The sequence below is a fragment of the Colias croceus genome, chromosome 9, assembly GCF_905220415.1.
Source record: "Colias croceus chromosome 9, ilColCroc2.1".
Lineage (NCBI taxonomy): Eukaryota > Metazoa > Arthropoda > Insecta > Lepidoptera > Pieridae > Colias > Colias croceus.
The window spans coordinates 8,858,721-8,885,868 of record NC_059545.1 but is presented as its reverse complement, the minus strand read 5'-3'; the positions used below and the strand labels follow the sequence as shown (position 1 = coordinate 8,885,868).

Genomic DNA, 27,148 nt, shown 5'->3' with positions numbered 1-27,148 from the left:
TGCAAGAAAAAGAAGAGAAGACTTTTTACAAACATATGTATCTATTAAGAACATACCATCTAAATCACGAAACCCACGATCCCATAACCACTATAACCTGACCCCCGAAAGATACATCGCTGTTTACAATATTAAAAAGCGATTTAACAAAGAGTTTAAACTCGAAACATATGTCCACATTATCGGGCATCGTAAATGGTTCCAATTTATTTTACTGGTGACTAAGAAGCGATGACACTGAACTTACCTCCAGCATTATTTACCCTTATGATACTTATTTATTAAAGAATATACGATTAACATCAGTAAGATACAAAACGTTCGAATGCAAATAATTTTAACAGTTGATGAAGTTGTTTTTCTTTTGTGGGCATAATAAATTGTCATGAGTTTTTATTGAATAAGAATAACGTGGAGGGATATAAAATTGTATTATTTAAAATAAAGGAAAATGTATCTCAAAGAATTGATTTGAATCTAAGATTTGAATTATTATCAAAATAGGTATATAATATGATATTACATGTTAATTCGTACAATAGCTATTAATGTTTTTAATTAATGTTTGCATTAAGACAATAAGAGCACGCAATTAATTCAATTTTCCTCTATTAATCTATTAGTAAATTAGTAGCACACTAGATTTCATAATAAATATAAAATTGTGCATAATACAAATAGTTTGTCGTAGAAAAAGTATTGTCTGATAAGACTGAACTCTGCAGATTGCATACAGATTCTAAAAATATGACTTAGGTACCTACTTCTACCAATACCGCAAGGACATAGCTAAGCGTTTTATGAATCGTTAATTGAGACTGGTCCTTGTATGGTCCTTGTATGATGTGTATTTGTATATTGTAAACAAAACAATATACAAATACACAAGTAAACAGCAGTAGGTGGTATTATAGCATTGAATCTCAGCCTACAATCTTACCATAATCAATGCATTAGAATTCAGGACATCACGTGTTATTCGAAACCGTTAGTGTCAGACAGTTAACTCTAAATCTATGTGTAAAAATAGAGACGAGTTTGATTTTTAAATAGACTTGCATACGTTAGTGGCGAGAGCCTTTTTTTAGAGTTTTACTAAGTTTTTTGACTACGGTAGTAGGAATTTTTATTATTATAGGTATCTAAGTATATTTTGTTTTTCGAAATGCACTCACAAAGAGCGATCCACAAGCAATTAAAAAAAAAATATTCATCAAAACTGATTTTTTATATTATTTATTCAATGAGATTTCTTCTAGCTAAGCATTTTTTAATCGTCATAACATAGAACAATAATTTACCATCGGTTCCGATTCAAGCAGTTTCTATACATAGAGTAGAGCCGGACACCGGCAAGAAATCCTAAACCAAAATATATATATTCTTGCACATAAGTACCACATTAAAATAATTTTGTATTGGTTAGAATATCTCAAAATTTGACTATTCTTTAGAAGACCGTAAAATACTTGCTAAATTATACCACCACTCTTGAGGTTTGTCTGATCACTTGAGGTCGAGCCGTTCGACAGCTGTCCGTAGAAATTAGTTGCATGTCTTATTTTGTGGTTACGTATGTTTATTTAAAGGGATAGATATTTTGATAAACTAAATTTTATCTTAATAATAATTTGAGAGATACAATCGAAACCTACTATTCTGTAAATTTGTAATTTTATTTTTTTTCATATTTTTACGTTTAATGGAAGACAGCCATATTATTAATGAATCAATAATTGTAATTTATAATTTTAAAATATCATTAGCTTTCCCGGCGAACCTTGTTCTGCCTTACTCTTATCACTTAGGGGTATGTTATGAAAAATAGATGTCCGATTCTCAGACCTAGCCGATATGCACGCAAAATTTCATGAGAATCAGTCCAGCCATTTTGGGAAAGTATGGTCACTAATATTGTGACACGAGAAATTTTTATTTAAAGAGATATAAAGAAAAAGATAATACATACAACATTTTTGATGATCATAATGATAAATGCTAGATACTCCATTAAACCTTTTTCACGCGTGTAGACGTTTATTGATAGCTGTTTATAAATTTGGGGTATTTATGGCCTTTTTTCTGTATTGCATTCAATTGCGATCGTGACGAGCCCGTGTCATTATTTCGTGAGTGACCGTTTCAGAGGTACCTACAAGTTTACACACAAACATATATGCCTAGATGTTTCCCTTTTTATTCTTGTCAAAAATTCTATGCATTCTATCCTAATTATATCCAAACAAAATCGGGGAAAGAATTAGTTATTTATCTTAATAATTCGCAGTGCTGATAAAAAAAATCAGAGTTAGATTTAGTTATTAAGAGCAAAATTTTTTTTTCTATAGTTTCTCTTGTAATAAACGTTTTCACAAGGACACGTCAAGCGGTTGAGGTTTGTGAACCACCAGAGTATATAAGCGTATAGATATTTTTTTGAGTTACAGATTATCGGTAACAGACCAAAGGTACAAAATATAACACATCCAGATTTATAACATCATTTCGTGAGCTGTTAAATGGACGTATGGGCGAATGATACGTTCCCGTATGTATCGCACGACGACTTAATGCTTCTGGGCGATACTAAATGTAACTGATTATTCGTTTAAGAGAGAATGCGTTTATTGGTAATGATTATAAAAGGTTTGAAGCCCTGTCTAAAGGTTTGGTAACGTCACAATTCTAAACTCACAAGTCTTTACGAACAGGGAATCGTGCTTATAATAGTGTACTAAGGATCATAGTATTTTTTATTTTAATTTATAATGATAGGAACTATTTAATATATTATGTATTAAAATCAGAATTGTAATAAATGTAATTAATTATACATAATACATTCAAGAAACTGCCTATGTTTGATGGGGTTAATTAATACATTATAGTGAGTACGGGTAAGTCCGGACATGGGGTAAGAACGTAAACATCAAAAATTCGGCGAATATGAGCATATTTATTTACGGGGGCAAAATTCTGTACGACTTCATTTTGTTTTGCATAGACCTTCAGGTTCTGGGCGTGGCTCCGACGAGCCGCGCGCCTGTAAAGTGGATTTCAAAAAAAATCGTCAAAAAATCATTTTAGAGCGTAAAAGATCGGATATATTTTTTTTATCGACCTTATGCTATATTCAATAGAAGTGCATTTAAAAGCATGTCCGAACTTACCCTGAAGAGTACTTTTTTACCATAGTCATAAAAAAAGTAAGTGTTGTTTTTAAACGCCTTAAAATCAGAAACTGTTGAGTTTATAAGAATAAACTTATTGTAGAGCAAAGCGATGCTAAATGAATTGTCATTTATATCAGTTTTAAGTAGTAAATCTTGAACTAGTGCTGAGAAAATCGAGCTTTTGCTAGATTATTTCAATTCGTCTAAAATCCGTCCGGTCTTACCCCGACTCACCTTATATAATAAAAATATTAAATAAATAATAACACACAAAATGTTATATAATTTTAAATGAGCAAAGAAATACTTTATCGAAACAAAAAAAATTACAGCTGTTTCCGCCCGGGATCGAACCGGGGACCTTGTGCGTGTGAAGCACACGTGATAACCGCTACACTACGGAAACTTGAAGTTTAGTTGCGAAATTGCAGTACAGTTTGCAGTACCTTTTATCTTTGTAATTTTTTTTTAATCTCAGGCTGGTTGCAGAGCTTGACCGACCGTCAGTGCGTACCGTCGGAAAAGTAGTGTGTATCACATCCGAGTTTTTAAATGTAGATAATAATTAGGACATCTGAATATAGAATTTAGTTTTGTTACCTATAAATTATAAATCTAATTTACTAAAATATTATATTTTTGTATAGGGAAGAAAAATAAAATACATACATATATTAATTATTAATGTATAAAAATATAAATCACAGTAGCCATATAACAGTAACTAAAATTTATTAGGTAGATATTATTTGCCTGTCCCATGGCCATGACCGAAACAAAGCTATTTTTTAGATTTTCCTTTAATTTTTAAATGTATTTAAGAAAAATACATTAATATATTTAGGCTCTTTGAAGACATACTTAGTTATGGTATTTCTTCTAATGTACGATTAACCTCCTGGGGCCTGCGGTCATATATATATTACATAAACAATAAAAAAATATTTCAACGCCATCTTTTGCGTATATGCGAGAATAATACCTCAAATCGATGTAGTGGTATGTCATCCGCTATACTAAACGGTTTTTGGTTTTATATGTGACACTGATTTGAAATATTCTCATTTGGAAGTTGACGGTGGCTGTGCGACGGCAAACACGTGGTCAGTAATCTTACATTTCTAGTGGAACCATTAGTATATTTCAGTATATCTTTGTATATCTAATGATAATAGATATTATTTCTGCAACCGCAATAGTTATTTTGTAAGATAAATCTAAAACTTGTGAAAAATATAAATGTTTTATTTTATGTCATACTGGTAAGACATTTGGTCTCAATTCTTGCCAAATTGGCATTGGTTACTAGGGCCCCATGTATTACCTATATGACATTCTTTAGTTTATGTTACAGATTTTATTATAATTTTCAAGGATTTTAAGATACTGAGATCTACCAACACCTGGATGAGTCAAATATTGACCTATATGATAGACCTATGGAGTTTCTTGCCGGTTCTTCTCCATAGACACTGCTTTCCGAATCGGTGGTAAATGTTAATACTGTTATGATGATTTAAAAGTGCTTTTAGAAGAAGTCTAATTGAATAAATAAATGTTTGAGATGAAGATAATCCCCCAAATGATACCGATGAAGCCGCCCAATTACCAGAAAATGATTCTTCTTCCATTCGTCCACTGAGTATGAGTCATGTCAGACAGAATCGTTACTATGTATGTCGTCTTCAGTTGTTGGCAGACCATCTTGGGGACGCACATGACGTGGAGCAAGCATTAGAGGAGTCTGACCGAGAGGATGGATAAGAAATAAGACCTAGGGGTAGGGACGTGACAATATAAATACACCGCCGCGCCGGTGCAAAATACTTGAACTGGTCGTTTCTTACCCTTAAAAATACCTATCTTTGAACCAAGGTACAAAAATAGACACAGAACAATGGATAGAATAATAAATATTTAGATTCAAGTTTAAAAATATATAATAACTAAAAACACATGTAGTTTTTCTTCATTTTCATAAACTCATTACACTTGGAACTGGGACCCCTTGTAATATATATATGACATAAAGAAAATCCAAGTTTTCCACGAAAGATTTTTTTTACCATTTTTTTGAATATCTATAATTTCATTAGAACAGATACAGCTAATTTTTATTAAAAAAGAAAGAAAAAAAAATCCTGGGTCTCAGGAGGTTAAATTATTAAAACAATATTAGATACTTCCAAAATGTGTATTATCATGTTCATAACCGTTAATAGATTTGCATCTCTATACCCTAAGTAACAAAGTTCAAATTCATTTACTAAATACAATTCAATGACAAGTCTCTTTTGTGTATATTTCACTATTTCAGTACTATAGGATATGTTAATTTTTTAAAATTTCAATCCCATCTATCATTGCGTGTACATACGCCTGCTTTTCAATGTTTACTAGGATATAGAGTACTGGATGTGACTTAGAAATAATTAAGTATTTTTTTCATGTGCTTTTTTTTTCTTTAAGAAAAGAGTAGGTAATGACCATATACATTTTCGTTGGCTTTTTATTACAATACAGCTAATAGTATCATATTAATCCCTTTAATTAAAACAATTGTTATAAAAATAGAACATGCTTTGTGTGAAATTTTTATTACAATACAGCTAATAGCTTCATCTTAATCCCTTTAATTAAAACAATTGTAATAAAAATTCTTTTGTTTTTTGGTAAAATTATAAGTTTTTGTGTGAATTTTAAAATCTCTTTCCGAATAGAAAATTATATAAGCTATTCCCAAGAAATCAATGTTTGATAATAATAACTAAAAAGATTCTAATAGAAACTTTAGATCCTTATTGCGACAATACGATAATTTTATATTATTACAGGAAATTTTTATATACCTGATCAGCTTTTCGCGCGAAATCAAAAAGAAAAACTGATGAGATTTGTTTTATTTTAGAGAGTTTGTATTCTAGATGTCTGTTCTAGATTAATAGATCAGTGCAGATAGGGTAGAGGCAGCGACCCGCGATAGAGTCATTTCCTGATTTTGATGTCGCAATACGGTTAATATCCAGTACATGATATTTTATAAGATAATACTTAAGTAATTAATGTACTATGATTCGTAAGAATTGAAAAACCTACTACTATTATAAAGGCGAAAGTTTGTAAGTTGTATGGATGTTTGTTACTCTTTCACGTAAAAACTACTGAATGGATTTGAATGAAATTTAGCACACATATAGAGGGTAACTTGGATTAACTAATAGGATAGGTTTTATCCCGGAAATCCCACGGGAACGGGAAACATGCGGGTTTTTCTTTGAAAACGCGGGCGAAGCCGCGGGCGGAAAGCTAGTAGTAAAATATTACTTATAGAAGTTAATGTGTAAATAACTTAACTTTATATAGAAAACAATTTGTATAAAAATGGAAAAAAAAATATGTACTACAGAGACTTATTGGACTTTAAAAGAAATTTCGTATCTTTGTCATCTAACGTCATTAATTTGTATCAAACAACAAATTACTTTAACATTGCACGCATGTTGAATTGTTAATCGTAAAATATCTATATATTTTTAATTTCACAAATTTCTTTCGCGTGTTTCATCTGCAAATTCATCTTATACTACGCAGCAACAACGCGCGAGGCCGCGCGACGATCTGCCTAATTTCAGCTAATTTCATCCGACACACTGCAGTGGGCAAACAAATTGATCACAGAGTATACTCTTAGTAAAATATACCTATACTCTGAGTAAAATAAACTGATACAGACTACAGACATACCCGATATTATGTATCATAATAAGAGCTTGAATGATGTTCTAGTAACCGCATTGGTAGTTCGAATTAGACTTTTGAATTTCTATTGTTGAATGGAATGTATTCAAAGTATTATTTTAAATTGAAAGCTTTTCCTTTGATTAATTTAACGAATTTTGAATTCAAAGTTAATTATTTGACTCTATTCTCTATTAGATTATAATACTGATTATAATAAAACACATGATTGTTTAAAGTACAGAGAGCACAATTTGTGGAACAATTTTCGTTTTTTAAAATTACACAATAATTGTTAGATGCAATTGCATCTATCATCAGAATACGGCGTAGCTTCCTTTACAATAGTCAAATTCAAACAAAAAAATCAACAAAAAGCCATTATCAAATTCCCATAACACACGATCCGAAACTTAAACGAGCCGAGTATCATTGTACCGGATTCATGACCCGTACACTTCAACTATTACATAAATTTGGTAACAGCGTAATTCGACTGATACTATCTATGGTCTATTGTTAATAGATTGAATTATAAAAATCGAGTCAGTTCTACATGAAATCGGGGAGCGTGTGATTTTATAGCCATTTAAACAATGCCTTGTTAGGGATGTTGGGCAATTTTATGGTTGCGAAGGGCTCACACAAAAGAAGGCTGAAGTTCTCATGCGTAATAGATATTAGATAGTAAATGGCCTTATTTCATTTGTAATGTGGCTAATGAAATGACTAACGGTGTAATGGTCAGGTGTCACTTTTTTGGTGAAATTATGCGATTATATGGCATTCTAATTGGAACTTGGTCGTATATCACAATCCTTATTGAAACGTTAAGGTATTGATAATATTACAGTTTGAGTATCAATCATTTCAGGATTACAATGCATTTAATTCGACCTTATTGACATAATTTTTCTTCCAAAATATGGATATATTGTCACCCTCAATACAGGAAAAGGTGCGGTGGTCCGCTAGTATCGACGTAGGTCCCAAATGCTAACTGGTATGAACAATCCAAATCGAGGAGATGGTACCAGTTCAGCAGGCCGAGACAAATGGCAGACGAATAGAATAACGCTAACGGCGTAAGGAATAGAAACTGCGTTTGACGTTTCTCTCGGCCCTCGGTCCTCATAATAATATGAGATCGAATTGTTACTGTATTTACAATTTGACCTTATTAACATTGTATAATGTATAACTAGGTATTCGATCTATCGTTGTTCCAATTGGAATGCAAACCTAATAAGCTCATATTAAGCTTTCATTAAAGAACCAGTAAAAATCCAAAATGATTCTATCACAAAATTTATCATAAAAGAACAAAAATTATCGAATCAAAGGGCCTAATAAAGGTATTAATATAAAATGGCACATAAATAGTAACGGATGATGTATAATAGCCGTGTCGGGAGCTGTAGGCAAATAATAATTCTGGTAATAATCACAAGACAATAGGTTTTGTTTGACTTGTAGGGTCAGTACGTTTTATGAAATAATGGGGACAATTTAGTAGGCGACAGTGTAAATGTTTCTTTCTCGTCAAAATCGTAGAAAATATTGCTACATTAAATAGGTAGATTTATAGGTTTAAACTCCAAAATATAGAAATATTAGTAAATATTCACGATACTTGTGTGTAGGTACATTGTATAATGTAGGTACATGTAGTTTGAATATTATCACATTCATACACATTTATAATTATATCAAAAAATTCGAAAATTTCTTATCAATATAATAAGAAGCGAAATCCCGTGTCTCTGTCTCTCTGATTAATTTGTCTTTAATATCAATTATAGACGTAATTAAAGCGTCCCTGAACTTGCCAGAAAAATACATTTTCGGTAAGGTAACAAACCCAAGAAACATGGGCTCATCCGTTAACTATTGTAGCTCAGATGATTATAGCAAGCACGCGGTTACAAAAAATAGTTTTTAAAAAATATCCCTATTTTTTGCAGTGTATGGTCACCCTACCCACATAAGCTTTTGAATGACAATGCCTGCACCGCCCACACTACATCCGGCATTTTGTCCGTCCTGTTTCGACCCGGGACTCGAACCCGAACTAATTATTGAAGGGATAACATTAAAATTAATTAAGCGTATTTTTAATGGTTCGCGCTCTTTTTGCTGATATATTGTTATGTTAATGTGGACGTGGTATAAATAAATTTAATTATGTTGTGATATTTTTTAATTAGCTTTTCGGTTTGTAATAAGCTCCATATGTAGAATGATTACAATAATATTATTTTTGAGTTCTTGCTGTTAATCAACACCATTAAAAAAAACGTAATTAATATTGTCAAAATATTAAATCACTTCTCTATTGGCATTTCATGTGTTCATCTTCTTCATAATGTGGAATTACTTATTAAGAAAGCTATTGTATGAATAGCTATTTTTATAGACATTCAAACATGAGAGGTAAAGGCTCATTGTCTAATTTCTAAACCGCTTAATGACTATATTGAAATAAAACCGTTGATTACTGCAATAGTACTTCATTTCCTGTGCATTGTTCTGCTTGTTTTTTAATTATTTCGTAGTATTTATAACGAAATAGTTGGATGTGAATAATGATATACATTCGCTTCGCTTTATTCGTTTATTGCGAAATAATTATTATTCTCTCTATTTGTATTATGAGTGTGCGTGCGAGTTTATACCTACTTAATACTATAGTATATCCTGTATAAGTATGTGCTTTACATGTGTTTTTTTCTTATAAGACCGATTTGTTTTTACATACCCTTTTCCTTTTTTCTACTTAAACGGTAACACAAAATGTATTCATTTTAATTTTTAAATCTAGACTCGTTAAAAATATTCATAAAAAACTTTATCCCCATTACAAAATATACAAAAAAAATTAATTAAGTCCACAAAATGACAAAAATTATTGCCACCCTCAATACCGGTGGTCCTAGTATAGACGTCGCATGACGTAGGTCCCAAATATTGACAAGCCTGTCACATCCGGAGAGGTCTCCATTATTACCAATTAACGTTTTATTAACACTAGATAGTTAGTGTACCCACTCTTCTATACTAATATTATAAAGCGGAAATACTTTTTTGTATGTTTGTTACGATTTACCTCCAAAACTATACGACTGATTTTCAAAATAGTTTTACCAATAGAAGCATACATAGATATTTAATAAGTTATGTACAAAAATATAAAACAGCTTATAGTTGCATAGGACAAAGCCAGTATTAGCGCCTTTTAAAAATAATAGATAGATAAATTCATTTTTCAAATTATTATAACTAAACGTTTCGAAAAATAAAAATTTCGAAATCATTCACAACAAATTATAAAGTCCTTAGTTTGATTGTATACAAAATGAAGATAACCATTTTAGCAGACGCCAACAACCTTTGGTTCCGAAAACAAAGATAAAATCTTACGATGCTAAAACAACTCTAAACACGATCCACAGTCACAATGTTTACGACATCTGACCTGTGACACAACTAAAATTGGAAATCTATTGAATTTACACGCACAATTTAACATTATAATTCTGTTTAATATATTATGCAACTTGTTTTAAATGAGTTAAGGTTCATTTTTTATTAAACTACTAGAGTATGTAGATAGCATAAGTGTTTGAGAGTAGCTAAATCACTTTGAAATGTTTAGGCTTTTGTGTGAATATATTTACTACTTGTAGTAGGGAATAGTAGTTCGAAAAATTACGACTACAAAGTAATTTACGGGCTAGGCTACTTAGGGAACGAACAAATGGAGGAATATAGCTTTTAATTTTAATTTTTCTTTATTCCTAGAGAAGAAAATTCTCAATCAAGATATCATTGATGGAAAATAGAGCATACATACAATAGACAGTTACGATAACCTATAAAATGATAAAAGACTGTCACCAAACTCACAGAGATACTTGGGGGCAAAAAATTGCCCCTAACTGTAGGTTGTTGTTGTAGTGTAGGTACAGAACATTCAGTCTCTCAGTCAAAACATTTTTGTTTGCCAAGAAATTATTGACATATAAATTTAGTTAAGCCAATACAATATTAATTTATGCAGTCTGCAACTGGACAAATTTTAATAAAATACAAATTCAGACATAAAATCATTCAAATGCAAACTTTGCAAATCATTTGAGCACACATCTTTAAAATCTATATTTATTTAATGACATTCAGATTTCGAATTCTAAATTTAAACTGGTCAATCACACAATCAGAATAAATTTTGTTAATTTTGACAGCACACAGACAAAGTCTCTCGAATTAAAATTTAAGATCCAATACAAAGAGACAATGAAGAATTAATTTAAAGTATTGAATGCGGTCGTAAAACGTATATAGAATAAGCTGTTAGCAACTACATAATAAGAAATCATTATGTTAACATTACGCATTTCTGTTACAAGACTTTGCGTCATTGGACTATTAACTGCAGATACTGTGAGCATACAAAGTAAGTGCTAGAATATCAAGCCACATATAGATAATCTTTTTTTTTTCAATATTTATAGACTATTGTACTCAGCAGAAGGGACGACCTATTATTTCGGATCTGCCCACGCGACAAGAATTTCATTTCGGTTCTTTGACCTCTACACGATCTTAATTAAAATTAAATATATTCCTTATACTGTTGGCCATATGAGTGAAAATGCGATGACATTCCTGATTTTGATTTGATATTCAACTATATGGCATATTGTCAATCGATGTTTCACTTTTGGAATAAAGTCATATTTTATGCAAAATTTTATGCGGGTCGAAATTGCTTTGTAAATCAAAGATTTCCGTATAGTCAGTGTCATTTTGGTTTGGTTATTTTTGATGTTCCGAAATTTGAATATATTATTATCTCATTATAAGTCTGTGTACACATCGATAGAAGTTTATTTGAAACCACTCTTATAAAAAAAAATCCATTAAATATAAGTCATATAAAGGTAGTAAAAATTTCAAGTATACAATTGCCCGATAGTTAATTCACCAGGCTGTACCGTTTTTGTGCACCGCTCAATGCGCTTGCTTCATTGATGTTTTCTCAGCGGGATACTGTATACCGTAAGTGACAGTGATACTGTCATATTGCTGAACAGTTCTCAGCGGGACTGAGGTTGTGAAACTGTGGGAAAAGTGGTCATTGACTATTATATTGATAAATAAACACGTTTAGAAATAATGAATACTGCATCATATTTATTCACAAGAGATACAAAGTGGCGGAATCTAGACCGAGAACTTCGTGGAAATTTTTGTCCCTGAATTATTAGGGGATTCTACTATACAACATAGTATAGACATAATGAATTACAATGATTATAATCTAAGAAGTAAGGTGCATGAATAAAAAGGCCGTTCCCTTTTGGCATGGACATGCCTTAAGAAAAAGATGAAGAAAATACATTCTGAAATCGCAAATAAACTATCTGCTTACAATTTAAGAGTTAACTTTGACATTCATAACATAATTTTCTTAAATCCTTCGTCAATGATTATTGGGCTATCAAATTTCAGATACAGAAAAGTCCAATGACTTTGACCATTCTCGACCCTTTTTGGATAAATTACACCTCTTCCCTCATCAAAAATAAATGATATTCAATGTGACAGTTGTGGATTTGATCCTCAATAATATAAACTAAGTTCGCTAATGTTTCTGAACTTTACAATGATGAAAAAACTAAAACAAGTTATAAGTACTAAACTGTGGGCGCCTTGGAAACCATAGCCATATTCTCTATCTATGCTCGGCGGTTTCACTCGCAGACAAAAGTTGATTATGTACATCAGTCAGTATCGACATTCGAAATTGAAAATTTAAAACACACTGAGATTGGTTGCAAATTTAATACGTGATATGAAATATTATATCGAAAACTTCCCCAAGTTTGCAGAACTTTTGGAATTTTTTTCACGACCATAGAGCAAAAAATAATTTAATTGCAATTTTAACAATATTCCGGACTGCGGACAAGGTTGCAAAATGAGATTTATTGTCGTCCCAATTCACTTGACCGAAGTTTGAAAACTTTTGGAATTAGGTATACATATATTGTGAATTGATTGTTTTGACTGACTGGAGTTTCTCTAAAGTTAATGTATCATTTTGGTATGTATTACGATACATTACTGCTATGCATCATCGAAAAGTGTTCCGTGATTTTGTGAAAATCCAAACAAACTTTCACATTTAGGACTAGGACAGGTACCTACATATTATAGGATAGGATTCTTACTCCAATCCAGAAACACATATTGTCTATACTTATATTTATTCCAATCCAGTAAAACGCTGAGCTTTTAGATAAAAACGTCTCAAGCCCATCACCGGTTGCGATGCCGGCGCAATCGCTCACGTCAGCTCGATCGGGCATTTGCGCGCAATTTGTTGCCAAGTGACGCGCAACAAGTATTTATCGAGTAGGGATACCATTAGATAAGGGTTTCAGGACATTCGACGGATAATATTGGGAAAAGTATTGCAGTTAAACACGTATAATATGCATACTCATGTATAATAATTTTGACAGCACTATTGATATAGAATCATCATCAAAACAACAAGCTCCGCAAAACTTTTAATTCTTTTTTTAAGGAATAGGATAGATTAAGTCCTAATATATCATTATTTTTTTTGTTTATCACTAATTGTTTTAAACTTATTTTTCGCATTATGTGTTTACCTGTAAGTGTTTTTTTACATTGACCTTATAACTGTGTATATGAATTTTGATATTTTATATGTAATGTAAACAAACATTGGTAGACCAAAATAAATAAATAAAATAAATAAATCGTCAATTGAAATAATCAAGCCTTTTTTTTTATATTCAAGATTAGGCAAGCATTTGACCATCGCTTCGCCTGATGGAAAGCGATAAGCATGGTCTAGGATGGAGCATGCTGACCTAATAGATGCCCATTCATTTTTCTTTTGAATAAGTCCAGATTATAATTATCAGGAAACACGCAGGCCGGAAGATTGTTCCATTCCCTACTGGTACGCACGAGAAAGGAAGAAGCGTAACGCTTAGTGCGTATAGGTGGAATGTCGATGACATAGGGGTGGAGTGGTGGAGGCCTTCTGAATACACTAAATACATCTTTTTGAACGAGGTTTTTAATCTTTTAAAAGGACTTGAACGACTAAACAAAAATATTATATTAGCAGGCAGCTATTAAAATGTATTAAGCTATTCAAATTTAAATTAAAATTAAGATTAGGTTTATTCCTATAAGCATAGTTGATAATGTTAAATTCAATATCCTATTCCACGTCTTGGTACATCTATTTCTCTAAAGATACACAAAATCTTCAAAAGTCCTCACCTTCGAAAAAGATGGCGTCCCTACCCGCACGCGTAGTTTCCTTGTTAGGACGCTGGAGGAAGCTGTCCTATGCTTTATGGTAATGTATTTGACGCGATGCATTCTTATAGCGCATAGTCAATCTTGTGATACTTCACTTGGACTGTAATGTATGGAAATTGTAAACTTCAAGATATGGTAATATTTGAAGGATGGCCTGAGATTGTATGTGGTGTGGGTTCATTGGATGGATTTGCTATATTAAGCGATAAATAGCAATTACGGTTATTCTATTTCTGAGGCTATCTATTTTGATAAGCGTTACGATTCTGATCAAGTTTAAACTTATATAAATTATTGTTAGCTTCAATCTTAAACTAATATAAACTGTAATCTAATTCAAAAGAAGTGACAACATTTTTATGGAGGTCTGGAATCCGGAAAAACGTGTGTGACACGCGTGTGTACGAATAATTTTTACGCAACTATTAATAAATAATCTCCGTTTCATTATACCTATCGCGATGAAAATTATTCGTCAAATCTGATTCGATACGACGTGCACGACCATTAGGTAGGTAGGTGCTTGATTAGGAATCTTTCTATACTTTACGATTGATCTTTTTGCAAGAGGAAACGGATGTTTCTGTGTAAAGGATTTTTTTAGCAACTTTATGAAATTTTCAGTGAAAGATCTAAATTCAAACTGTAATAATAAGTTTCCGTAGTGTAGCGGTTATCACGTGTGCTTCACACGCACAAGGTCCCCGACAAAAATAACTTATTACAAACCTTTTTTAACTGAATATTAATCAATTAATAAATACGTTGAAAATATAATTATGAATGATGTTTAATAAATACTAGCTTCCGCCCGCGACTCCGTCCGCGCGGAAAAATTAAGAAAAATTACGATTTTTTTTTTCTACGTATTTTTCCGGGATAAAAAGTATCCTATTTTATGCCCAGGATAATAAGGTATTATTATACCAAGTTTCAACGAAATCGAACCGTTAGTGTTCACGTGATGCCTGAACATACAGACAGACAGACAGAAAAAAAAATTTTAATCACATATTTGGGCTTGGTATCGATCCAGTAACACCCCCTCCTATTTATTTTTTCAATATTTTCAATGTACAGAATTGACCCTTCTACAGATTTATTAAATGTATAGATTTTAGGTTGCCTTTAAACCACTAGACTCTAGAGCATTCAATTTAATTTGACCAACCATTTACCATATAAAGTAGAATAGACTGAATTTAACACATAATTGTATATTTTTAAAGTTTGCTATCTAAGTATGTTGAGATAATAATACTATAAAACTGAAACATAAATAAAAATAAAATAAAACTAATAGCGCGGTCTTACTAATTGCAGTGTTATGATGCGACAGCATCAAATCTACACAAAAAACAAAATATGTGCAAAATACTATTATTTCAACAGATTTCTACGGGTTGATATGTTTTTTCTAACAATTAAAATAGGTCTAGCCTCATTACCCCTTTAAACGCTTCAATCACACGTAATAAGTATAAAATAGTTCTTGTATTACATTGATGAGTCAATCAGCAACAATGTTGCATAGCCCACAGGTATCAAGGGCATTAATACACACTATGGAAAAAGAGCTTTCTGCTTTAACAAAGGAACACATTACACAAAAGATTTTGTTAAATAGCGCCAAAATTACAACTTATTTTTCTCGGCATACAGCCAGTTTGAGGTACAGACCAATTCGAATTTAAAAATGGAATGTGGAGATCAACTTTTTTTCTGTTTGAAAAAAGGCTAGGTTGTACTCAATACTAAAATGTTTTATAGCAATTAGCTTTTTTTCATATTTTTCGTACATTTATACACATCTACATAAATACAGTACATCTAACTGTACGTGTGAAAGCGACATAACCTACTAAGTTTAATAAACTAATCTCCTTCTATGTTTTATTCACTATCCCTTATAAGTGAAATAATAGATCTCATGTATTTTCTCGATTCAAAACAATATCAAAGAAAATTCAATTTGTCAAGCAATTCCACAGCAAATCTTAGTAACATAAAATGGTCGTTACTACCGTTTATAGCTTTTTCTCTATTTGTCTAGTCTTATTGAATACTCTCGACCTTTAGGGACAGACAATTCAATACAATCTTTTAGTTTAATGGGCAAGTCATATTTCGTGGATGTTCCATACAAATGTTTTCGCTTTTGGAAGTTATTCGCTAGAATGTTATGTTTATTTGCGCAAGAATTATAGACGAAAGTTGGTTTTAGGTTAGGTATATCTTTTTAAATGATTATAATAAACATTAAATGGTTTTGAGGAAAATAATGTCTGAAAATAATTCAACTATAGTAACTAACTTTTCTTTTCATTTATTTTGTATAAATTTAGGCAAATATAATACCGCCATAAATAATAAAACGTGACGAAAAAGATATCATTCACAGTGAAAAAAAAAATCACAAACCTACATAAATTGGCTCGTAAACCCACCGAAAGCCACATAATATAAAAGCGGTACAGCCTACTAATTCCACACAACGATTGTGTCACTGCAAAATAGCGCACATAATGGCGATCATAAAAATTCTATTCATGTCCACTATTCAAATTGGAAAAGAAAATATAGCGTGATATTTGTCAGGTTCATTCGGAGCGCTGTTAACATGTTGGTCTCAAATTTAACACTCCTACGGTGGAAATAATGAGGCGTGGGCGCAAGTTAAATAGTGTTTCTGGTCCATGATTGCTTTGGTACGTTTTATTGCTGTGAAGTAACGTTCTAGTAGTAGATTTTCTTAGCTGTAACGTTTGACTCCAGTACTACCAATAGGGTTTACAAGGCTAAAACTTGGGAAGGGGTATGTTAACCAAAAAGCTTGGACCTTATTTTGTATGCTGGCGTATGTGTTTAGACCAAAGTTGATATGTTGTTGACTCAAAGATGAAGACCAACACATTACACAACCTTCAAGAAAACTGCATGTTCTTATGGTTGACTTGAAATCACTACATATTATAAAACTAAGTCATTCGTCGACCGACGTGTTTGTCTATATTATTATGTGTGTTTAAATTTTATTAGAACCTACTTATACCTATTCTTAATCGTAAAATGTACTTTTAAATTTAAACACTATGAAAAAATAAGTACGTACTTACATTCATTCCAGTTTTTTAAATACGTTTATTTAAAAAGCTTTGACGTTACGTTAATGCGAAATACATTTCCAATGTAAAACACGATCACAATATTAATTATATTATTAATTCACTACATTATAAATAATTAATTACAAAATTTATGCTCGCACTTAATCAAAAACAAAACAAAAGCCACCACAGATAACAAATTGTTACCCACAAAATCGATAAAAAAATCGAACATCCGAGTTGTCTACTCGAATTAATCGATACATCATCAAACATAGTCACGCTTCAATTTGGGACCGAGAAATGGCATTTTAACGGACTTTTATTCATTAAAAAAATACAAGGTGGGACTACACCTGCGTTTTTTATTCTATTGTACGGTCGTTTACAAATTTATTGAAACAGGTGTACATCTAAAAGTAACAATACGTAATGTAAGTCAATGATATTTTATTTTTGAATGAATGAATTGGAAAAGGCCGTAACTGGGCGCTTTTTGTGAGCAGTGGATGGATTTAATGAGTGCTGAATTGCAAGTGGTATCAATTTATTTGAGGATAACTGTTTAGTTTTGTTAACAACTGCACATAGGCTAAGACGCTATATTAAGCCTGACTTTCATTAGATTATATAAAAATCCCTACTAATCCCTACCAATATAAAAAATGCGAAAGTAACTCTGTCTGTCTGTCTGTCTGTTTGTTACGCTTTCCCGCTTAAACCTCTCAACCGATTTTGATGAAATTTGGCACAGACAATCTTTAGACCCTGAGAAAGAATAGGCTACCTTTTATTGCGAAATATGTACCATGGGCGAAGCCGGGGCGGACCGCTAGTGCTTTATAAAGACTTATTTACTTATTACGTTATATTGATACTCCGCATTGCAATTTAATTGAAATCTTCACAATAATCATTAATATTAATTACACGAAGCTTCATATTTTATTTTTTATAGTCCTTAAGTAAGTTAAGGCTACATTAATTACACGATTCATAATGTATTAAATTTAACGGTGCAATGAAATGAAGGGTCACGTATTATTTACAAAATACAATAGGCTCGAATAAATTATAATACACTCAGCGGCACGGAATCTTGGCCACTTACAAATTTGCCGATAAAAAAAGTTTGAAGTGTTTTTCACGATTTTTTTGTATGCAGATATGTTAACATATTATTTGTTTAATTTTATGGTAAGAAATCATTGAGTTTGAGAATAATCTTTTACCACTTTTTAAGAGTTACTCGTAATTTGTGATTTGTGCGGTTAAGCCGAAGTTACGAATTGTTCGTTTTAAACTTTTTTTGATATCGTTTATGCCTTTTTAAGATATTGTTATTGTTGTACTGTAGTCAATGATCATAACAAACAATAAAAAATGCAATTAACATCTGAACAACCTACTCAGGCCATCACAATGTTAGACCAATGACTGCCGCAACGTAAAGTACCTAATGTACAATATATACCTCGTTCAGCGATGCACTATGCATGGAGAAGATACCAGGAGACTGGCAGCCACATGTGCAGACCAAGAAATGAAGGTGTGAGGTGCACATCAGCTCGAGAAGACCCGTTTATTGTTCGAGAGATACTCAGAAATGGCTTTCTGACAGTTTTTAGGATACGCCACCGGCTCTAAAACACCAGGATAATAAATGTGAGTGAGCAATCGGTGAGAAGACTAATGAAAGAAGTTAATTTGAAGGTTTGCAGACCAGCACGCCGTCCAGAACTCCTCAGACATCACAGAGAAGCACGTCTTCGTTTTGCACGAGAACATGCAAACTGGACCCACAGCCAGTGCGCTCGTGGGGTGTTCAAAGATGGCTACTAAGGCACTTTACGAGCTTCTGATAGCCAACAGTCAGTATAGAGGAGACGAGAAGAGAGGTTTTCACACATCACCACACTCAAAATGCGATTTTTCATGGAGGGTCAATAATGGTTTGGGGAGGTATAAGTTGCCGATGCTCGCACGGAGTTATTTATCGTAGATAATGGCTTAAATTTGATCAGGTACATCGAGGAAATTCTCCAGGAACATGTTCAGCCCTATTACAGGTTTATCAGTGAAGAAAATTTGCTACTTGTACACTATAACGCACGTCCGCGTGTCGTACGATACGTATAAGAGTACCTTCAAGAGGTTATTATTGAAAAATTAGAGTAGCCAGCTCGTAGCCCGGATCTTAATCCAATAGAACACATCTAGGACATGCTTAAAAAAAACATAAAGTTCGATTCCAGCCCAGCACTAATGTTAGATGAGCTTAGAAATACAGCTGGGGCCGTTTGGTACACTATAGCTCAAGTGGTCTCCAAAAATGTCTTCTAGAGTATGCTAGACTGAATGCAAACAGTGTTTAAGGCAAGAGAAGGAAACACCCTTTATTAAAAGGTTCAATTTTTTTATGGAAACGTTCTTTCTAATTTTTTAGCATTTTTTAAGAAATCATTTAAATTTCACAAGAAAAGCGTAAATTCTTGTTTAATTCATATCTACTCGGTAGTACTTCTTATTAACTTCCAATTATTACTAAAAGTTAGTAAAAACATTAAAGTAACTAGTTTTGATTAAATTTTTATTGAATTTTGTAGTAGAAAAGAAATAGTGTTATTTTACGCAAAAATTTGCAGTGGCCAAGATTCCGTGCCGGTGAGTGTATGTACTAGACTGATGTAGGACTAAGTTATTAATGAGATGAAAGAGGTACATACGTACATACAATTAACTTCGAATTAGAACAACCTTAAGAAACCTAGAACATATTATACCAACATAATCCAGAAATTCAAATCTTACAAGCTTTCTGTACAATCTTATTATTTACGACATCATAGTATTTATTACAATAATTACGATAAAAATAAATAGGACTAAAATTAGATCTTGAAAAGTCATGTTCTTGTTTAATTATAAAAAAACTAGCTTTCCGCCGGCGGCTCCGCCCGCGGTTTCAAAGAAAAACTCGCATAGTTCCCGTTCCCGTGGAATTTCCGGGATAAAACCTATCCTATATTACTCGTGGATAATTAAGCTTTCGAATGGTGAAAAATTTTTTAAAATCGGTCCAGTAGTTTATGAGCCTATTCATTACAATCAAACAAACAAAGTTTTCCCCTTTATAATATTAGTTTTTTTTTTTTTTTTTTTTTTTGTAAGGTGTTTCTCAATGTTAGCCAGAAGGGCTACTACATTTTAACGCGGACGCGGGGGTGAACTGAAGGTTCACCCTGGTAGCGACATGCACAAGGGCGTCCCCCCTTGACGGGGACCACGAACCTCGGCTTGAGCTGTCGCTTGAGTGGAGGAGGCCAGAAGGGCCCTAATCGGACGGGATAATATTAGTGTAGTTAACAATTATGTGAAAATGAACAATTAGTAATGTTTCTGTATTTGATGACATGTTGTTGACTAATAAAGATTGGTATTTCCAATGACAACTTTTAATTAAAACAACCACAAGAAAAGGGACATATTTTCTTAATGATGCAAATAATAGTTGCTAGAAAATTAACTATTGTTTTGTAGACGTGCTTACATGAGTTTCTTTCTTGTTTTAGATATTTTCACAATGATTATTGAATATTGATTACAAAAAATATTGATTATTTATAGTAACAACACTAACAAGGTACCTACTAACTTTTCGTACTAGATTTGTCGTTTACATAATCAAATTTAGAGAAATGTATCTGTTACGTGTAATCTATATAACTTCCGCTTCTTTTTCACGCCATTAATGATTAACATTATTTTCGGCCATGTTTGTATAATATTCTCATCCACTTTATTTTCTTCGATGATGCCTATTTGTATCGGAATTCTGTATTCGATTTGAATTTGAAGTAAAACTATATATATTTATTGTACTTTTATGTACATTATTTTGTATGTTGGAAATAGAAAAATTTACGTTATTTTGAATGACTAGCTGTACACTCCGGCTTCTCCTCTCGACTGACGAAGATTGATCTTAACAACTCAGAAACCTTTGTGGGCTTGCACATCACTGCTGAAGATCATCTCATCATCAAATGCAAAGTTTACACTTCTATAATTAGACAATCTCACAGAAATGAACCTTTATATAATTATAAAGAATTCTGCACCACAAAGCTTTTCTATTCCTTAATGAATTATACAATATTTTTAAGTTATTCATCCCTATTCAACCTCTGAACATAATATGTCTACCGGGCTTACTGTCAATATGGAGGATATGTAAATTACAGTACATAACATAAGCATAAACATGTAAGGAAATGTTTAGAAATCAAGTATCGCATCAGGCTTCGAACATAAAGCCTCCTGGCATGTGTAATCTCTCACCTTCGACCCTGGGCACCATAAATACGAGTGGGACAACCTGCGAACAGACTAAATGATTTGTTATGTGTAAAATCGAATATTTAATGCATTGAGAGGTAATTTTGTAGCACGTTGATGTATCAAATGTACGATAGTTAAACTTATTGACCGATGGATCTGTGGCTGTTTATTATTAACTAATAGTCATAATCTAGGATAGACGAAAAGTTTTTTTAAATTATAAATTGGAAAATAAAACTGTTGACTCTACGCAACCGCAGTCAGAGAGTAGATCAAAATCTAGGAAGACACTGGCATATCAACTTGATGGAATATACATAAACGATTTAGATAAGCTTTAAGCTCTAGTTTCTTACCATTTTTTCGAAAGGGTTGTCTAGGAGAATGTGTGTGGTCTACATAACTATGTTCTAGCCATGTAGTGCACAAAAATTCACATCTAATAACAGTGTATAATTATTGTTTAATAAAATAAAATACACGACAAATGATCACTGCTTCCCATGAACATAAAGTGTTAAGAACTAACTAACGGTGATCCCTCCTTAGTTCCCCTTAACAAATTAATACAGTCCATCTCCATTTGAGTATTTTAGATATAGTTTGCACATTTTTAAATTTAGTTTTACTTTTAATTATATTCAATTTTAGTCTGTCTATTCTCCGAACACCAATAGGGGAAGGGGGGGGCAAGACGGGGTACCCGCTGTATCAGGCGATCTAACTGATCAATCATGATCGTTCTAACGCATGACGCGACGCCGCCAATACAGCTACTAGTCGGCGATGTCAAGTAACACAGAAATCCCGCGCTGTTTTATTATTCGAGAAAAACATTTTTTTAATGGTTTCGTTGTCATTTTATCGTAATTTTCTAAGCGTGTTCTGACGTGAAGGAGGTTTATTCTGTTTTGAAGTTAATTTATTACAGAGAGCTAATGATTTGACTACCATGTAAGTATATTTTTGTCTTTCTACTGCTAACAGTTATTTTAAAATTTGTTATTTTAAAATTCTAATTGCCACGAAGGGCAAGATAGGGTATATCTGACGGGGGTAAGATGGGGTAGTGCCCCATTTAAAATTGCCCTGTTTTTAAAATGAAAGCACTTGAGTGTCATGAGTTTAGAACTTCATTAATGCATTTTTACTGTTGTAGAATGGTGAAGAACTACAAAAGAAAAACAAATAGAGGAAATTGGGAGGAGGAGTCGATGCGAAAGGCAGTGGATGCTGTTATCCAAGGAAAAATGGGGTATAAATTGAAACAAAGAAGTAACAACAGCAGTGAAGAATACTTATACTGCAGTGAAGAGGACTAAAAATAAAACGACAGTGCTTAAAAGAAAAAAAGCCAAAACTAACGACAGCGATAGTGATGTTGAAAATACTTCATGTCTGTATTGTAATGGTCGATATTTGGAGTCAAACGAAGGCTGGGCGTCTTGTGCTGCATGCGGAAAATGGGCTCATTGCAGCTGTGCTGGTATAGAGGATGAGGATGAAGATGCCACGTTCACATGCGAATTATGTTTGGGATAGTGGGTTGTACCCCATCTTGCCTCCAAAGGTGCCCCATCTTACCCGACATGGGGGGCAAGATGGGGTGTAGGGGGTGTATTTGAATTTTATATATTTATTAATTTCCTGTGCCATTAAGCTACCTAAAAAAGACATAAAATTGAAGACTGATTATATTAAGTGATTTTAAAAATAAAACAGTTATTGTAAACAAAACCCTTCCACTTTTATTCAAACCTAAACATTAAGTACCCTGTCTTGCCCCACTTCTTTCTATTTTGTTTTGACATACATTTAATTTATTTAGTTGTCGATCAGTCAGTGCCCATGTTTGGCAACCATATGTTAAACATGGTAAAATGCACATGCATTACAATAATTAATACTTTGTATTAAATACATATTTTATAACAAAAGGACTTTTGGCCTCATCAGGAATATTTGTTATAAATTTATTTGTAAAGTCTGATATATTTTTTGGTGTTTCGTTGTCTATAACCTACCAGTGACGGATTAAGACTACTATATGCAATCCATGCCTGTGGGCCCCCCTATCCATATGTCAACTAGAATCGGTCTTTAAACCTTTACCACCTAAAAACATTAGTTTTTTGTAAAATAAGATTATGAGATGTAACGTACTTTAGAAGTGGAGTAGGTGCGACAATAATAAAAACCAAAGCATGATTTATTCATTTATTAAAATGCGCCTTGCGGCTTTTCCGAGCATTGAATTCACGCAAGATAGTATTAACAGGATTAACAGGATGGCGGTTCTACAGGGGTCTTAGTACGCAATGACAAAAAGAAAAATGATGGTCAGAACGCTGATACCGGATACCTTAAGATACTATAACGTTTTATATTAGAGTATCTTAACATAAAATATTATAGTATCTTCACCGTGTGTGACGCGCTTAACGTTTTTAACATATCGGACTCTATGTACTTACAATATCGATAAATTATCGAGCCTTTTTTCATTTTTTAAAATTTTTAATTTTGAAATCTTTTTCACGTTCTTACGTTCCGCTGAACAATTTGTATAAGGGATAAAAATGTACGCAGGGCTGTTTCCACATTAGGGAAAGCTGATTCAATCTTATCATCATGTATTATTTTATACAATTGTGCGTGAGTTTGATGTAAACTTGTGCGAGCCGAATCACTGGGTCTGGAACTTATTTTACTTATGACATATGAATGAAACTGTTGAATTTCTGTTAAATTTTTATTTCTAAGTTTGCACTAAAAATTGGATGTAAGTCGACCGGCATGAGGAATTATTGTGGAATGTTAATGACCGCTCTACAGTATCAGCGTCTCGGAATTACGATAGAAAATAAGACAGTATTTAATTACACACGGTCATCTCCTAGTAATGATGAAAAATTATGGTTTGCATTCGGTTATAAAGATTCCATTCTACTAGTTATAGATCGAGGACAAGAATCATATTCCAGAGCAGTTGAACACGGATTATTATATTCGATGGACGTCCCGTGATATCCGATTCATCGGACGCAGCAACTTTTTACGACTTCGCGCAGACCATTCTGTATGGTTCAACAGAAAGAATACGCCTTTGTAATACCATCCATGACCGTTTGTCTACTATTCCACGACATCGATGGTGCGGAGCGGAACGAGAATCGATATTTCATAAAAACATTTGGAAGAACGCTAATGAAATATGTGGTCTATCCCATCCTGGGTTATATATTGGTATGGATGGAGACATTACAGGCTCTTTTCCCGAACCAATGTCTTGGGATATTACTTCCGAACTATTTCCTATAACTACTGAACTTCCCGATGAAGGGCAACAAAAATTATATTCTATCATGCTTCCTTTATTGTATGGGGGTATAGACATTGTTTACGTGGGCTCATCCCCAGGTTTCGGATGGTCCGAGGCTTTAAGAAACTACCCATCCCCAATAACTATACACGCGTTCGACCCCCGTCCGCACGCACACACCATCACAGATCCGCGTATAATCAGATATGATTTTGCTGTGACTAGTTTAAGCTCCATATTACCGCATCTTGATCGTTCCAAGAAATACGCATTCGTATGGGACGTTCGCTCGGACATGAGTGAAGATCCGGAGGTCTCTCACGCGTCCTACTATAAAATACAGATTTAGTTACGCGCGAATAACGTGCGTAGGACGTGCGAAGGTCTACGAAATGCTAATTGATGAAGTCCTGGTATTGAACGCTATTTTATCCAACAGTATTTTTCGCACGCTGTTCATCACAGTCCAGATTAAAATAAACTTAAAAGTGCTTGAATTCTATACACTTCCAATTAATGGTAAGTTTTATCCCCAACCCTTCACTTTGGGAAGGGATGTATTAAAAACGCGTTATGTAGCGTTTCTCGACGAGGAGAATTTAGAATCACGTAACATGACCCCTGAAGCGCGCATACGCTTCTCAACAACCATGTATCTTCTTAAAGACCAATTTATATCTAACGCTATCAGTGATATTGCCCTATTTTGTAACTTCTTGACGTCTCGGTTTAGAGTGTGCGATTACGTATATACAGCGCCATTAATACCGTGTGACGCTGAGATAACTCTATTTTCCACAAACTGGAATACTCCAGAAAAAATATTATCTTATATAAAGAAGATGTCTTCTTCAAAAGTCGATTATATTATCAGATTCTTTACAGAGGAGGCGCTAAATTCCAATGAGCATCGTTTTCCTGAACATGAGGTTCTGAATGACATGAATTGCACTTTCTTTGATTCAAGATTATTGATTAAAGCAAAGCTTTCCAATTTATACTTTGTCGCCAGCGGCTTTGTTCTAGAATTATACAAAGACGAACTGCTTACTTCTGAAACTTACATGATAAGGCGAACAGAATTTAATGTGCACTCGCAGGCCCTCATGGGGAGTTATGATCTTTTCAGAGATCAATGCTTAAGAGAGAAGAACCTAACGTATCCTAAGTTTCCCTTGCCTTTTTCGATCAACCAGCGCCTAGTTTCGCCTTCAGGCCATGCTGCAAGAATGATTATTGAGGCAAACTTGGGTCATGTGAGCACTGTGATGTTTATACAAAAGATTCTAATGAACTTCTTTCGAACTAAAGCAAGCTTTATATCACGACAAAGATTCTGCACTCAAATGCCAGCTAGTGAATCTTGGTTCTTCAAGGCCCTAAAAATACCGAATCCAGAGAGTATTAACATGGAGAGATGCAGCCCACAATTGTGGCATAGCGTCGATGAGTGGATAATCGGTTGTGAGACTGGTGAAAAAGAATTTAATCAACTATATAAAAGGAATCCAATCACTATATAATTGCACTATAACGCAATGTGCGTTCAACAGCTGTGTCTTACGGGAGCACGCTGGAGAAGAAATAAAAACCTTCATGCTCAAAAACTTTTGGACGCTCACTCCATTGCAACGTCTTCCTACAAGAAGCGTTCGCGATGCTTTAGACAATAGAATGTATATGTCTTCCATAGGAGCCTGCTCAGCCATATTTTATGCAAGAGAACAGTTACTAAACCGAGTAGGAAATTGGAATTCGTATTTCTTGCAGAACAATAGAGGTGACGATGTGTGGCGTGCAGGAATAAAAACATTAGCGCTAGATAAGATATGTCGAGATAATATTGTGCATAAAAGTTTCATAAACGCGTTGACTGACAAATACCCGGAACATGATGACTCAAAAAGTTCGCTACTCGAAATTTTACTCCTAAGTCTGCGTGGATCTCCGGATATAAATGACGATTCTATCTTGTCGATACCACATTATTGGCATAACCGGCATCATCCAGAACATTCTATTTTAAAACAAACCCTTCCAAGGCTATCATTAGATGGAAAAACTTTCCCAGAAATTCTATCATATCTCGAAGACGT

At 33.3% G+C, this 27,148-nt stretch overlaps 1 non-coding gene across 1 annotated transcript; it reads right to left on the bottom strand.

Moving 5' to 3' along the window:
- Positions 1 to 3,506: 3,506 nt before the first annotated feature.
- On the bottom strand, positions 3,507 to 3,579 carry Trnav-cac. The gene has a single exon. It is a non-coding gene; the product is annotated as a tRNA-Val (tRNA).
- Positions 3,580 to 27,148: the final 23,569 nt, after the last annotated feature.